The sequence below is a fragment of the Chroicocephalus ridibundus genome, chromosome 7, assembly GCF_963924245.1.
Source record: "Chroicocephalus ridibundus chromosome 7, bChrRid1.1, whole genome shotgun sequence".
In the NCBI taxonomy this organism is placed as follows: Eukaryota; Metazoa; Chordata; class Aves; order Charadriiformes; family Laridae; genus Chroicocephalus; species Chroicocephalus ridibundus.
The window spans coordinates 37056927-37069475 of NC_086290.1; positions in this window are offsets into that span (position 1 = coordinate 37056927).

The window sequence follows — 12549 nt, forward strand, 5'->3', positions numbered from 1 at the left end:
TTACCTTGGATTGGGACATCTTGACGCAAAATCAAATCAGTGCTAATATTTCTGCCTAATGAGAAAAGGAGAAGAGAACTGTATCAAGTACGTTCTGAGTGAAGAGTCAGCCTGCCCAGTAAGTCTGCTTTTTTGCAAGCTGAGCTAGGAAGCCTGGAGAAGACGAGAGGGATAATTATGTGCTTGCTTCTATTTCTTGTTGGGAGTGCCTCCCTGACAGTAAGTACTGTGTTTAATACTATGTATGACTGATATTTTCTTGGAGATAAAACACAGAGGTGAGATTGCTTTGAAGGAGTAGGCAGGCCTGGGCAGGATGGTCTGAAGGTACAGAAGTAGCAGCCTGCTTGTGTTACGCTAATATGGCTCTCGTAGAATCAGGGACTTGGTCATTTCGGCTGAGATAGGTTATGGTCCCATAAAGCATATTCCAGCAGACACGAAATGTACTGCCTAAGTGTGAGCTTAGGCGGACTAGAACACGTCCGAGTTGGCTGGAGAAAGGGGGAAATGCCTAATACCTTTGCAAGGCTCTCTGAGGCAAGGGTGAAGGTAAGGATGTTTGTTCTAAGACCTAAGACGCCCAGTTGGATTAGGATCTTACCTAGATGGATTTATTATATGCGTTGCTCTGAAATGCTTTTTGTCCCTTTGTTCTCATTGTTACAAACATTTTGACTTGGTGCTTGCTGGTGAGCAAATATAGCCACTTGGAGAGTTTTTCCAGGTTTGGAGAGGGGAGTTATTTGAAAGGAAACTTGGCTTTTCAAATTCTAATGTGCCAGAGGCCATGTTATCAGACAGTTTGTTGGGCTTTGTTTATTTTTGTACTTCATTCTTTGTGTCAGGCTATGCTGATGGCTTCCCGTTTACCCATTGTCCTTATTCGTCTGTAGCCTTTTTTTCCCAATCTCTACTTGAAGTTTTGGTAGAAATCAGCCTGCACATGTGGCAAACCAATCTGGGACCCAAATAACTGAAATCTTAGTAGATCTTTCAGTCTTGAGGGTTATACTTGTTCACCATCATTTTATGACAAATATGATACTTAGTTCTCTGAATGCTTTAAGGGTCCATAGAATTCAAAATGCCTGACGGAGATAGATAAATACAGAGAGCAAATCTAAGCCAAAGTTGTGTGAGTTGGCAGAGTGAGGAATGGAACTTCGAGGTCCTGGCTTTTCTTCACATGTTCCACCTATGAGCATTATTATTTCCATGTTGTCTACCTAGACTTCAGTAAACCTTTTGACAGTGTTTCCCACAGCGTTCTGCTGGACAAACTGGCTGCTCATGTCTTGGACGGGCATACTCTTTGCTGGGTAAAATACTAGCTAGATGGCTATGCCCAAAGAATTGTTGTGAATGGAGTGAATGTTGTGAATCCAGTTAGCGGCCAGTCACAAGTGGCGTTCCCCAGGGCTCAGTGTTGGGGCCAGTTCTATTTAATATCTTTATCAATGATCTGGGCAAGGGGATTGAGTGCACCTTCAGTCAGTTTGCAGATGACGCCAAGTTGGGTGGGAGTGTTGATCTGCTTGAGGGTAGGAAGGCTCTACAGATGGATCTGGACAGTCTGGATCGATGGGCCAAGGCCAATGGTATGAGGTTCAACAAGGCCAAGTGCCGGGTCCTGCCCTTGGGTCACAACAACCCCATGCAGCATTACAAGCTTGGGGAAGAGTGGCTGGAAAGCTGCCCAGCGGAGAAGGACCTGGGGGTGTTGGTCAACAGCTGGCTGAATATGAGCCAGCAGTGTGCCCAGGTGGCCAAGGCGGCCAACAGCATTCTGGCCTGTATCAGGAACAGTGTGGCCAGCAGGACTAGGGAAGGGATTGTCCCCCTGTACTCGGAACTGGTGTGGCCCCGTCTTGAGTACTGTGTCCAGTTTTGGGCCCCTCACTACAAGAAAGACACTGAGGTGCTGCAGCAGGTCCAGAGAAGGGCAGTGCAGCTGGTGAGGGGTCTAGAGCACAAGTCTCACAGGAATTGGGGTTGTTTAGCCTGAAGAAAAGGAGGCTGAGGCGGGAGCTTATTGCTCTCCAGATCTACATGAAAGGAGGCTGTAGTGAGGTGTGTGTTCGTCTCTTCTCCCAAGTAACAGGTGATAGGACAAGAGGAAACAGTCTCAAGTTGCGCCACGGGTTAGATGGGATATTCAGAATAATTTCTTCACAGAAAGAGTTGTCAAACATTGGAAGAGGCTGCCCAGGGAAGCAGTGGAGTCGCCATCCCTGGAGGTATTTAAAAGATGTGTAGATATGGTGCTTAGGGACATGGTTTAGTGGTGGACTTGTCAGCACTAGGCTAATGGTTGCATTCGGTGATTTTAAAGGCCTTTTCCAATCTAAATGATTCTATTCTATGTTTAAATTACCATTTTCATATTTAAAATGAGTCCGGTTTTGCTTTATAAAAGCACTATCAGAGAACTATTTAGTCACAAGTTGCTGTGTTGTATGCATTACTATGATTGTCATCTTATTTAGAGTCTAAACATCGCTGAGATTTAACTGTTCTCCCCAACTGTCCTGTGAAACACCATCACTGATCCTATACTCTTTCCCACTTTTACCACAATTTTTGGACTAATTACAGCTGCTACAATTAAGGACAAAGGACATACAGTAGTACAAAAGGGCTGTAACTACTGTGACTTGGTGCAAGAACCTCATCTTTTAGATAGTATAATAGCCCTCAAAAGATTTCCTTTTCTTCCAGGCAGAACCATTAGAAGCTAAGAAACCACGAGTGTAAACGTTGGTAGGTTTTGAATGTTAATAGCATTATCTTTAGCCAGTACGATTACTTGAAATGCAGTAATGTTGACTGAGTTCCTAGTATTTGCAGCGCTAATTTTTGAGTATGATACTTCTTCATTTGGAGCAAGAATGACCACAAGGGAGAGTCATCGTTAGATAATTCCTGGCATGTATTTTAACTGGTGGATATTTAGCAAAACATTGCCCATGGCTCAGAAATTTAACAGTAGTTTAGGTAATAAAAAGCTTTAAAAAGGTCTTTCTGCCAGTGACATACGTTAGCATATGTGAGAAAGGTAGCATAGATAAATCATACAATTTTGCAACTTTGAACATTTGAGTAACATATAATTTTTATAAATATTCCAATATTTCTTTAATGAAAGATACTGGTATTTAGCACTTCTGAAATCAAGACAATAAAGTAGCTGTCTGGGAAAAAAAAAGCAACCCTAACCTAACATTAGATACCTGTAAATTAAAATATCAACCTACAGACATATTAAAGTCAGTTAATGCTGTTAGAGTGAACTTTTAAAACCTTTTAAAAAGAATATGAGAGTATCAGTGTAACTTGACAGACATACTTGGAAGTAGTGACCTCGGTTAGCAGTGGAAGTTCGAAATAAGAATACTGAATTTAGAATAAACAACCTTTGCCAAATTTTGCTTACAATCTCATAGGTTGAAGGTGACAGTAATGCCAATATCAGTTTACATGGGCATAAGGAGGAAGATTTAGAGTGGTCTAGCAGTAGTAGCATATGAAACGAAGCTATGGAACTACCCCTTCTTGGTAGGATTGCAAGCAACTTGAGCAAGATGTAACTACATGTGATTCTCTTCAGACCAGAACAAAAACAGAGGCATGACAATGAATTGTAATGAAGGAACATAAATTTCTAAAATTATTCCAATCCAAAAGGATGAAAGTTGTCTCAAAAGAAAGGAAAACTGACAACTATTTTTCACTCTCTTTGTATCTTCTTAGCCTTCTCAGTTGGTTTCCATCTTCAATGAAATGTTGAAAAATTATTATCAGGGACATAATAGATTTCAGTCCTTGATATAGAAGCTGAAAATAGGTACTTGGGGTATGTGGTAGATTTTTCTAGTGTGGACTATGTGTATGTTATATGGATGTGGCTCTTCTTTGTAATGCACCAAAAATAGTCAATAATGTTATCTCAATCATAAATCTATGTCAGTATAGTTATGTTGGAATTACAGGACCAAATTGGTACAATGAAAATTCTGCTACTTCTGATGCAAGGCACTCTGGGTGTGTGTGTGTGTAAATAAGTTAGAACATAAGATGCCACACAAGTGGCTGCACGGAGTCAGATCAAAGGTCCATCTAGCTCTATAGGCTGACTCCATCTGTATTTCATAAATGAAGCCCAGGAAGGAACACGCAAAGGCGTTTAAACAAGAAAAAGCAATTTATTTCAAATGCTGATTACACTAAAAAAGGTGATCTATGTGGCAGAAGTTCTTTTGTTTTTTGAAATCATACTACCTCCTTTAACAAGATGGGATGGATTCGTCTCCTACTGTTTGCTGATCACAGAGGAGTTGGGTGTGTATTTTCTGAGAGCAGAGAAAGCAAGCTAAGCATGTAACAAAATCTCTTGGGAACTTGGTTCTCAGTTGTTACAGGTGGATAGCTAAGCATCTGGGAGGAATTTTTAAGGAATAAATGGTTCTTGTTTCTTTTAACTTATTAAACTGGGAGAACTACAGTTTTCTAGCACAAGTGCATGGGGAAAAAGGAAAAGCAAGCCACACTTTCTTTTGGTAACAATCTGTGAAAGAAGTTATATTGCAGTAATAATGTGTGTTTGGGGCACACAGAAAGTAATAAGTGGTAAGTAATTAATACCCAAAATAGCTGTTGGAGACTATTTTAATATGCACATAACATAAGTTAAGTAGGGGACTACAGTAAATTGATCTGCCCCATTCTCGCTGTTCATGTCAATGTCAGGATTATAATTTAGTCCCTGGTTTCTTGCTATGTAGAATGCACAAGACTGTGCCACTTCCTCTTGAGGAAGTGTTCAGATTTACATTTTGTAATTTATAATGATCATCAAAATCTTCTTATGAACAGTGTTCAAAACTCAAAAGGCAATTCAAAATTTAAAGCAATGCTTAGGCTGAAGAATATGGTTGAGATGTTGACAGTTGGATTGCAAGGATTCTTGAGTTATCTGTCCCTGTGGGGAAAAAACCACCACACCCAAGCCCCTGAACAGCAGTGTCACAGGCTGTGCCTGGCCTATTGGTGAGCAGAGTTTAAGTGGTAGGTTTGTCACAACTGTTAAAGAATTTATACTGTATTCAGCACAATTAAAGCAGAACAGACAGGTTTGGCAAATACCTGCTGAAAAGGCCTCGTAGCCAGTCCTTGCAACTATCAGATTTACTCTATTAGTTAAACAGTTACTGCAGAAATTACATTAAGATATCTGATTAAAAATTATATTAACTAGAAGGAGGTCATGATATTTTTGAAAATCAGAGGAAGATGATTATAACCCTTGTGTTTTTGCATTTTACTTTTTATCTGAAGTATCTAATTGACTTTTAATCCTCTGTTAAATAAATCCACTAAATACAGTCTTACATGGATTATCTGCTACTGAAATGAGCGCAACAGCTCCTTAACAGTAATAGGTAGAACCATTCAAAATATTTTTGGATAAGAAATGAAGACTCTCCCATTCAGTTACTGTGCATGTAACTTGCAGTTACTTGTTTACTTCATCTTTACACGAAGTGTTGCCAGGAGACTTTGTCATGCTTATTTTCAATCATGCACTAGGATAGACTCCTGCAGACTGTACGCTTCCCCCTTTAGTGCTCTACCTTTATTTTTTTAATAAAAGAGCTAACACCTTGGAGAATAAAATACATATCTGTATGACTGAAAAATTGGAAAATTTTGTTTATATTGGGAAATAAAAAGCATTTCTTGTTCTGAGGATTAATTGGAAAATGGATTTATTTTTACTTTGCAATCATATTGTTATTTTTAACTGTAAATAAACGTCATTATCGTCTTATTATATAATAACTTGGACATATGATCTGCATCTTCCTTGTTTAAATGAGTAGTGGCCCTCAGCCAAATTCTGCTGCTTTCCTCTTCTAGGTAATTTGAATTGAATGACTGTTGATTACAAAGCAAGATGAGCAAGATTTAACTGGTAAAGAACTACTTTGGTGACTGCATTCTTTCTGTAGGGAATATATAAGAAACAGTCTTGAAAGTTTTTCTGCTGGAGGATTTCCATTAGCTTTAATGGAATTTCATGTCTCCTTTGTATAAATTTAGGTATGTGCAAGTCTGTGTGTGAGTACAGAAATACAAGTTTATATAAATGCACATAAGCATACTCTACTAGATAATCATCATCCTAGATATTCTGATTATTGTTAGTAGCATTTCTTTATGTTATAGAATTCTGTTTCACGTGTATATATGGTGTCAAATAAGGAGTTTGTAGTTAAACTGAAAAAAAATATTTCCAAGTTAGTGTCATGCCTAGGAAAAAGTGAAGCAGAGATAAAATATTGGAAGTGTAGACAGAAAAGCTTAAGAAATTGTTAATGAAAATCAAACACAAATAATGTGGAAAAATTGGTAAGGGCTGAATCATAGAGAAAACAGTTTGGAAGCTGAGAACTGTGTATTAAAATTGTACACTAAGAAGAGATTAGGAGACTTTTTAGAAATCAAAGCAGAGATGATGATACAATACAGATCTGGATTTGGTTTGCAGAACAGCTTCTCTACTTAAATAGTTCTAGATTTTCCTGAATTTTGGTTAGGTCCAGGTGTAAATCTCTAGGAATATGTAGAAAAGAACCCACAAGTTTCAGCAAGCTCTTGTGTTGAAACCCACACTAGTTTCAGAATTAAGTTTGGACTTGATCGGATTCTGGTGATACATTATGTATAAAACCCCAAACTACTATAAACTATTTGGAAAATATTGTATGGGTGGTGGAATATATGGGAATAATTGGTGTTCTGCGTAGCTGACAAGGTCAGGCTTATCCTAGAGCACAAACTCATTTCAGGATGAAGCCCTAAGTGACAAAAAGTGTTGTATTGAGTAGCTGTTCCCAGCGTGAAGAATCTAGAAGTTACTTATGAGAAGAGTCTGGATTTTTAGTGGACCAACATTGTTTGAAATTCACTATTCACTATTAGTTAGAAGTTACAGAAGGAAGTTAGGTGATACTAAATACATTAAAAATAAACAAACAGCCCAAACAAACAAAAAAAACCCAACCCAAAATCAAAAACATTTAAGGAGAACAGGAAGAATTTTAAATAGTTTTATACCTTAATAGGTGCTGTTCTTACTCCACTTTTGATCTGCCTTGCCTACCGATAAAAAAACTTTCTCTTTGGCTTGATGATCTCTGAGGATGCCAGATCCGGTTTTGAAAAGGATTTTAAAATCATCATAGATGGCTCAACTAATATTTTTTCAAGTTTATGGAAGTCATTAAAACCTAAAGTCGGGTGAATTAAAACACTGGTACAAATGGAACAGCAAAGGGGTCAGTTTCCACATCACATGTAATGAATCAGACCTAAATATGCATCTAAGATTGTTGGAGTTTACTGTGTATTGCAGGCACTACTCCATTCCAAACCCATGCAGAATGTCTTAGTATTTATCTGGATATTCAGTATTCACTATATACCTCAATATATTATCTTGATAATATATTCAGTCTTATTCAAACTACTTTTAGATTTTCAAAACTGAAGGTATTTTTGTTTGGCAAGGTAGGACAGATGGCTGCATCATGCACATGGCTGGTGAAGAAAGCTGCAGATTTAACTCTAGTTACTGGACAATTCAGTTTCTAGCCATTGCGAAGTTGTGTGTCTCATTCTGATGCTGAGGACAAAGCTGAGGTCATTGATGGTAAAGATTTTCTGTTCTAACATGTAGATAGGGAAGTGATTTTTGCGGAGTGGGGGAGGAGGAGGTTTGTAGTATTCAGTCGCTTCCCAGCAGAGCTTCTAATGACAGGTTGCACCATCTATTCTGCCTACATATCTCGCCATACACAGAACAACAATGAGGAAATACTTGCTAGATGATTGGCAAGATGATTGCGAACAGTGTTGACATTAATTATCTTTCTGATCTAACACTTCATTGATACTATATAGTTGATGTGTGGGAGAACTTATTTACAATTGTATTGGTGAGAACTGAAAAAATGGTTGAATGGGAAGTCCAAATAGTAGGGATTGTTGCCTCTTTAATTTTTTAACAGAAAAAGCACTGATAGGCGGTGGAGTTGTAATATATTTAGAACTGAAAATATTCATGTTGCATACAGTTGGTGGGTGAAATGCAATGCTGCAGAAATTCCTAGTTTAAAATGATTTGTTTTTTTAATAGACTAATTTTATGAGGACTAATGATATTTTTTTTGTCATAGGGTATAGTAGGAAAAGGAGAACCAAATCTCATGCTTCAGTGTATAAGCAGGTGTCAGAAAGGAATTGGTTTACGCCCTTAAGTCTCCTTCTGCACTCAGTGTGTGCAAATGCAACAGTGAATTGTGCATCCACTGAAATCTGCTCTGTTGTACTGGCTGTTGGTCAGAGCAAGCCCAGAACGTCTGTCACTTAGATGAATGTGCTAGATCTTATGCTCCAGTATCAAATGTTCCTTTTAAGAAGTCAGCAACAACAACAAAATGGCATGCTATCTTGTGCTATACCTAACTACTGCTAGCTGTTAAGTAATAAAACAGTGTCACAAATGCCAGTGTAGTCTGAGTTGTCATCTTGTGTGGGAAGATGGGCAGTTGGCAGTGCTAGCCTTTGGTTATCATCTTCAATTTGGAGGATTTTCTGTGCTAATTAGCATGATCAGTTAAAAATAACTGGATTCACTGAATTTCTTTGAATTTCCGTTTTAGCATTAGAATGTCTTATTTGTTTTTCCACTGAAGCATTTGCTATGGTTTTTACTGAGAGATACAACAAAAGAGAATTCTGCTTAGGCATTAATATAATTCATTTTTAATGATTTTCTAACTAGTTTATCTTTAAAAGTAAGACTTTATAATATAGCTATACATAGTAAATAGGTCTTTTTGCAAGGGTTTATATGTCTGTCAGTTTCTGATTAGCAGAATAGATGGCAGTTGTTCTAAAATAGTACTGACCTCATGCATCGAAAAATGATTTAGCAGCACTTCATTATTTAATTCTTAATAGTTTGTTTCTTATCAAACAGTGTAGTGTGTGCTTGGATCAAGTACTTCTTGCTGCCTATAAGCAGCTTCTGTATGATCCAATAGCAAGCTAAATATTTTTAGTAAACTTAACAGTTGAGGTGAATAGGCTGAGGGTATTTTTTTGTTCCATGTGTTACTGTCATTTTATGTTAGACTGTAATTTTAGTCCTTCATATTTGGAAGTTATTAAGCAGGCTTCCTGCTTGATTTTGGTGCCATTGCTTCATGTATTTATTTATTTATTTACTGTTTTATTGTGAAATAAAACTTTACCTCTGAGAATTTTTAAAAATCATCACCAGCTCTGCATTAGTATGAAGTAATCTCCATTTCCTGGCCTAAATTATTGCTTAGTACCACATTGCACAGCGGTGGAACAGCTGCAACATCCTGACTGAAACTTTGCATTTTTCTGAGGAGGGAGGGTGGTGTAATTGGGCCAATATTCTGCCCTTGAGCACATTGCAGTCTATAGATTTATCAAAAAAAGCCATCTTCAAACCGGAAGGATTATTAATTGGAGGAAATTTCCCAGGTAACCCAGCCAAGGTTAGAGTGTGCATTATGAAAGGCTGTCACTATGCAGGAGCTTTATCAAGCAAGCTGTTTTCCTGCAAACAGAGATTTGATGAAAGACCTGAATGCCACACCTCTGTGCATAGGTGTGGGAAGAACATTTATGGTTGCTTTGTCTGGGACACAAATGATGTTGCTGATTTTTAGTTCTCTGAGGTGATGAACATCCTGGCCCCATCTTAGAAGGCACATATGCATACCTCAGAAAGAATAAAAATCTGTATCATGCAGCATCTTGCTGTCCTTTTCTATTTCCCTATTACTTCCACAGCTGTTGCTCTCACTTTGACGCCCTGCGGTTCTCGGGGTGCAAAACATATAGTCACTTACTCCAGTTACTGTTATTTACTGTTTTGTTAATTATTTTGGCAGGAATGCTTGCACAGCTGCTTCTCTTTTTTCATAAAACATCCCTGGGGACTGAAATCCTTGTTCTGATGACAGTGAGAATGTTTCCAGCTTGTACTGAAGTCAGGTGGGAGCTTCTAAAATCACTACACTAGAGCCTTTTAGCCTACAGAATTTAAATATACCAACTGTGAGACTGTTCATAACACGGCAGTGCCATCTGCTAATGCGTTACATCCCCCTGAACAAAGTTGGGTTTTTTTTAAGTTTGTAGCACAGCATCATCTCCCTTGTATTTTATTCTCGTCACATTGCCACAGTTCATATTGTATGAAATCTGTAAAAAGAAAAAAAAATAAAAAGAATTCAGCCAGTTATGACTCCTTAGCAGAATAAAAGCAATTCCAGGGTGCCAATAACAATGAGAATGAATCAGGAACAGATACAGGAGATACTGGCAACTGGAAGCATTAATTAATTTCTCAGATGAGATAAAGATGATGCAGATGAGGACAGAGAAGCAGTGGAACTGGTTGTCCAGGGATGATTTGTAGTCTCCAACCTTGGAGGTTTTCAAGACCAGACTAGATAAAGCTTTGAGTAACCTGATCTCATAGCTGACCTTGCTCCGAGCAGGAGATTAGACAAGAGACCTTCTGAGGTCCTTTCAAACCTGAATTGTCCTATTATTCAAATTTTTGAGATCAAAAAAAGCTTGAAGGTGTCTAGCACCTCACAAGGCCCGTAAAACTTGCCACAATCTGACCTGATGTTTACCTGCAACATTGTCCTTTAACTGATTGCCCTTCTTTCCAATGAGGCTGCTTGTGTCTCCTGCTTCTGTTAGATGACCTGCATCTACGTGGAATGCTACCTAAAACCTTATTCCCATATCCACTGATCTGCCCCAGACTCCAGTATAAAGATTGTACTCATGAGTTGTCCCCACGGCTGCAACAGAATTTCTGTTTAACTTCCATGAAGTTATACTGGAGAGAGGTCAGTGTGTACCATATTCATTATATTTGCAGGAAGTCTTCCGTTATTTTCTTTTGTGTGCGCAACTACTGAAGTTAATTTCCTTACCTCTTTCACGCTGATAATAGTACTGTATGTGATCAATTAACCTCTTCTCCCACCTTTCATGGTTTTATCATACTGTTTGCTACAGGGTAAACTTTTTGACCTGGCCGGTCAAGCCATTTTCATCCTTTTACTCCATCTGTTCTTTAGTTCCCATGTTTTTTCTAACACCTAAAATGAATGAATTGCATTTCAGATCTTGCTTTTACTAATTCTGATTCCCTTCTTGTCCCCTCCATTCAATAGATAAGCATTTTTTGTTCCTGCAGCTACACTGCTGTAGGGCTGCACAGTCACTGCTGCAACAGCTGTACTTGATCGCACAATTCTTGTGCAGATTGCTCACCAAAGAGCTGTTTTGCATCAGAAAGCACACGGCAAACACACTGGGAACACGTGCAGTGGTGAGAGGGCTCTGAAGACCTTCAAGGAAGGTGACGTCTGTCTGAACTTCAGCACCTCTTCACTGACTATATGAGGATCTTCGTTCCTTGGGAGAACTATAGTAAGGTCAGACACACTGGATATTCGCTGGTCAATAGTTTTCAGTGTCACAAGTCCAGTGCTGTTAGTTATGTATTCATATATATATATAAAAATGGTGGTTGAATTACCGAAGCATTTAGTATAAGATATCTCTATATCTTTCTAGTAACCAAGTAGGTGAGGAAGAATATAGTGGTAGCCCCCATACTTAGCTTTGTTGAACTGCTTTGTTCCCTGAGGAGCGCCCAGTACTGTGGACAGTGTGTAAACATATGTTTTAGGTGTTAACAGTGTGACTTTTCCTCCCAAAGAACAAATCATGACATGTGAATCCTGCAAACTGCACACTTTCCGCTGCGATTTTTAAAAGTGCTCAGCATCCTACTACAAAGGACCCTTACTGGTACCACTGCGGGAAGAATTGAGTTTTAGCCGTTTTGAGTTTCTCATTTTTTAGTAAAGTAGATCTGTAAACTGAATTACGTATTTTTTCCCTATACAAACAATTCTCAACAAATAGTCAAATACAATTAGCCCAGAGAACTGACCTCATTTTTATGATCTCTCTGATTTATAATGTCACAACTAATAGAGTCCTGGATGCTAAGCCTTGGACATTGTTCTGTTCAGTTGATAAAGTATCATTGGCTTATAATGGTCATTGTTCTAATACCACTCTGGGTACAATAGCATCACTGTTCTCTGTTTCCTGCTCCCAGGCCTTTCTGTAGACTTAAGCTTTATGTAATATGCATGTGGTGAAACTAATAGTAATATTCTTTGAATGCTGCCTCCAGAATACTTGACCGATCTTCATGAATTTAACCTCTTAGCGACTTGTTAATTATAACACATAAAATAATCCTCATTCTATACATGAGGAAATTGGAGGATATAAAACTAGACATGACTGCATGTAGCTGCACTCAGAATTTACTGTGCAGGACGCTATTCATCCACAAATTTTAAGACTTCAGAAAATCTCTCTCTTTTTACAGCACAGGAAACT